We start from the raw sequence: 5,170 nt of genomic DNA on the forward strand, positions 1-5,170 counted from the left end.
TATCAGATGGCAGTGATAAATCTTAGTGTTTGACTCATGTCCCTTTTAAAACACAGTATCCTGTATGTAGGTCAAGCAGCTCGCACTGCACGTGTTGAGGGGCATCGCACGTGAAGATACTTTCTGAAAAGTTACTTGTGTTCACATTCGCACCTTGTGATTTATTCATTCGGCCCCCAACCCCCAAGACAACATTGAGTAAATTGAGAAAATAAAAGCAAAAACCGATAAACTGAAAGACAAAATGCAGTGCCACCAATTACAAAACTCTTGCTTTTGCTGAGCGGAGTAAATACATGGCTGTAAGTGGAGACGTTGCAGACCTTCTGCTTGCAATTTGATACTAAAAATCTGAATTAGCGAGAACATGGTGTTCAGGGCTTCTGACAGAAATTACATTATTATAGCCACCAAATACGCAGCCTGATGTTTACGGCCGAAGTGGGGAGAGGCATGTCAATCAATATATGTATTCATCAAAAATGATGATCAGCGCCCGACAATTTATGATGATTTTATAAATCATGAACACTGGAGAGACACTTAGGCTGCGAGTGTATTAATATGCGGTGGTATGCTGGCTCAGCAGTTAGCGCTGTAGCCTCACAGCAAGAGTTTTTTCGGGTTTGAGTCATCACCCTGCTTCTTCTCGTTTGGAGGCTGCTTCACCTCTTGTTAGCGTGGGATTCCTCTGCCTGCGGTGGTTTCCTTCCTCTATTCAAATCCATGCAGCTCAGGTCAACTGTAAATGTAATATCTCTTAATTTTCTCCTGCTGTTCTTTGAATGAATATTGGCCTTGCAGAGAACCCACTCCTTCCAAAGGACTTGATAATATTTAGAAAGACAAGACACACCAAAAAGTTAACTTTACAGAATTGCTTCAAAATTAGATAGTGCCTTCTCACTGACTGTTGAAAAATTCATTGACAGCTCAAGTACTGATTTTCATGTTGCATTTCTGCCCTTGTATGAGCAATTCAAGAAGTTGTACAGCTGGATTTGAAACCTTTTTTTTTTTTTTTTTTTTTTTTTACCGTGCTCTGCAACATTTTCAACAAGTCCCGTGTTACCAGGCCCAAATTCTCTTTGTTAAAAATATATGGTCCTGACGCTCCGTTGGGGATTGTTTCCAGTCGTTGCACCCTAAATGGGCGTAGACCTCGGATTAATTTGAAACTATTGGAGCAGCCGTCAACCAATCAGCATATGACGTATGTTTAGCGTCAAAACTTATTAAGCTGAAAAACAACAGAGTGAGCAGTGTAAAACACCATATCTGTAAATAACATTTGCAGACTTTTCAGACTTCAGCTTTAATTCCTCGATTTACTGGAGTGTTCCTACTGTTTGTGTCGCTTTACCTAGCTCTACCACCGCAACCATTGTTGGAAGAAGATGGTTATCTTCTTGTTATGCATCACATTGATGTTATGATACAATTATGTCTACAGTTATGGAATACATATGATCTAAGGTTAAATTTAAAGATGTTTTATAAACACCAGCTACTGTACATATAACTACCACATGCAACTATACAAGAGGTTTTTTTTTTTTTTTTAGTAAATGGAAGTCAGATCACTGTTAGACACATTCAGAGTGAAATATTGAGGCCTTGCTCACTGGGACCCTTTTATGGTGCATCTGATCTATTCAGTTATCATTTTCAGAAAATTTCATTGAGCATCAACCGAGATAAATGCTGTTATTGTTTGAATTATGAACGAATCACATTAGCAATGTTCAGATGCAATTTTCTGTTCTTTCAAGTTACTTCAAAAATGTACTGAAGTTGGGGATTTTACATAATTTAGCAACAAAATCAAGTGGGATGTCTTTTCCATCTGTATGTCAAAGCTTTTCATTCACGAAGGCTGGCAGGGATGGAATTGAAGGAATTATGAGGTGAATGAACATTTTAAGTAATTTCTCTCGTCTCCAAGTCAATCCGTGCACTCACATAGCCGTCCGTCCCCCCCCCTCCCCTGTATAACCTTGTACCACTTCACCAAATGTTCATGTGCAAATGGTTGAGATAGGCTTGAATCATCTACACAGGGATGCAAATTTGCAGATTAGTGCTTCTTCACACTGAGTCTCCAGGGTGCAATCATGTCATTCACAGTGGCGCTAATAAATACCAAGCTCATTTCACACCACGTTTCACTTCGATGTTGATGATATTAGAAGCATTATCCATTCCTGCCATGTGCTGGATGAGCAGGAAGAAGAAAGAATCCGGGGTTATTTGATCCATCGTTTCTGTCGTTTACTTCGTATTTGAAATGAGGGGCAGGCAGTAGGGTTAAACTGTGAAGTCTATACAAACAGATGGTGTGACAAATAGATGATAAATAGAAACACAAGACTGAAGTGCAGGTCTTACATTTGTGTAAGAGAAAGGGACATAGAAAAATGATTGCAGGAACAGTCAAATGCAAAGGGCTTGGTTTGTGTGTATTTATTGCTTAAAAAAAAAAAATCACCCAACTGTAAGTTGCTTTTATTTTTATATAATAATTACTTGGAATTTTGTTGAATAACCTTTTTGCCGAAGTGCCCCATCCAGTCGCTGACAATTTAACTACTGGTTACAGAGAAAGCTCTTTTATTGTGGCAGCAGGCCAGTTGGAAGAATTGCTAATTAGTACAACAGGTTGACCGCCTTCAGTTAGTGTGCGTGCTTGGTCCGTTGGTGTAGTGGCTTTGCTCTCATCAAGATCAGTTTGTAATTGTCATGGAGATGTTGGCTTTGATGTGCCAAATCACCACCACGGCCAAGTTCCTTCAGTGACTAACCATAAAAACATGAACTTTGAACAGAAAGTTGGATATAAAGCAAAACTTGCATGCATCCACCCTGTCAATCAAACACTGTAGGTCATGGTTATTGAAGTCCAAGGCCCGAGACGCACGGGCTGCGTGGGGTGTGCGTTACCTCTCCCGCGCTGCCCAGCTGCGGCTGCTGCTGCCAGTCCTATCATTCAATCAATGAGTTCTCCCTTTGATAATAGCCCTCAGTATTGAGTGTGTGAGGTCCGACAAGTGACGCGTTGTAACAGAAAAGCAGGCAAATGATTTTTGCTTACCCTCATTCAATGCGAGATGCACAGACAGCGACTAAAGAGAAGATAGAGAAAGGGAGAGAGGGACAGTGCACTAGGAAAACGCTGCTTTTCACCTGGTAGATTATCACGATGATATAATTAGAGCCTACGCTAGGTTTCTGCTATAATTATGTAGTGCCCATGTGATCACAGATCTTTCCCTGTATGTTTTTGTTGGGGACAGCACGTGTAAAAATTGGCGTCAGGTCTGTTCTCTACATGACGCACCGCATACGTAAGGCACAATTTGAACGTTGGACACGTGTCTCACACAGTGTCACAAGTGTCTGTCTGTCTGTTGACATGGATGCCAAACTACAACATGCCACACAGCCAGAGGTAACACACACGCAGCGTGTCACGGGGCCTAAATTAGAGAGCAATTCAAAGTCTGTTTCCAGACTTGAATCCATTCAGATGGAACGCGAGGAAAAACTTCTAAAGTCTTACTCGGACTACTATGATATTAAAGTCTTTTTAAATTTTGGAGTCCGGATTTTTTTTTTTTAGCAAAACCCACTGAGCATATTAAACTGTAATTACCGCTCCTCAGTCCAGTGTTCTTTTGTTACTGGCATCGTCTGCTATTCCTTGGTTGAATTTGTATTGCCTACCTACGCAAATGTGGTTCACAGGAAGAAATGAATGCATGTAATCTGGGAAAACTGTTTTCGAATGAAATGAGCCTCACTGTTAAATTTCCCAAAGCACTAATCTATATTAAATTCCTGCTCATGCAAGCTGAACATTTCCTACTTTGGCTGCTTCACATTAAAAGCATTCAGTTGATTAAAACATGACTTTTATTGTGAAACAGTCACAGGAAAATCAATGTTTGTCTGCAAGGTTGGCACTGAAAAGCCTCTGTTCATCAAAAATGTGTCTATTAAACAAGACGGTTTCCGTTTTCGACATTTCTTTGTGACAAACGTTAAGTTTGCTGCAGTCAGGTGTTGGATGAAGAGCTACAGGTGACAGACTACTCAGTGAGGTAACTGCTGTTTTGCAGAAGGCCACTTGACAGCAGCAGGAAATCAGATAGCGGTTGCTGTTGGCATGATGGGGAAAAAGCCTATTATTGACTTTTTTTTTTTAAATTTATTTTTTATTTTTTATCAAAACTTATTTTGGCAGCACTGGAAGTAGATACAGCTGTATTTTATATTCTCATGTATTTCTAAGACATTAACTGCTTGAGGAGTGTTTGTTGCCTCTAGAATTCGGACTTGTAGTTTTAGGATGGACTGTCACCATCAGTGCTAATGGCTGGGACCAAATCAACCATTATAGTACTAATTATAACTCGAAGGAATAGTTTGTACTCTCTGTAAATTTATTCTGCAGAATCATGATGTTTAATTCATATTTTGTATGTATCTGCATGCAGTTCAAAGTGCACTTAATTGTATCCTTTTTTTTTTTCTTTAGTTAGACATCCTCTGAACCTCCATCTGAATAAACATCAGTTTCTGATAACATTGGCACAGCTGGACCAGCTGTCTGACAGGTTTTAGAGCTCTGTGGGGACTTTTGTTTGTTAAATATGCAGTTATCAACATCAACAGATTAATCGCCAACATTTTTGATAATCAATTAACTCGGAACAGTCATATATAATGAAAAACAAAGGATTTTAAGTTGCTCTGGGAAACACTAGTCAACATTTTTCACTAATTTCTGATATTCAAAACAGCTAATTGATTTATCAAGGAAATTAATCGACAGATTAATTGACATTGAAAATAATCATTATTTTCAGTCTTGGTTGAACGACATCAAACTCCCTCCTTTTCCCTGCCCGTGATATTATTAATGATGCAGATTAAAAGTAAGCGATCATAAAGATAAAACATTGCTGATAATTTAATAAAGTTGTTCAGATATATAGATTCAGTATTTTCAAGTAGATGGTGAATCTGAAAACAAATGAAATCAAAATGTTGGTATTGATACGTCTGAGTTGATTCTGTTGGACTATTTGGGCACCGCAGTATCAAACTGAAGGGATGTTGTGATGCTGTTTCAGATCAGATGGATCAGCTGCATCATCCGGTTATGAAC

This window comes from Embiotoca jacksoni, unplaced genomic scaffold (genome assembly GCF_022577435.1).
Source record: "Embiotoca jacksoni isolate LCO1_2020_lvr unplaced genomic scaffold, fEmbJac1.0.p SCAF_20, whole genome shotgun sequence".
In the NCBI taxonomy this organism is placed as follows: Eukaryota; Metazoa; Chordata; class Actinopteri; family Embiotocidae; genus Embiotoca; species Embiotoca jacksoni.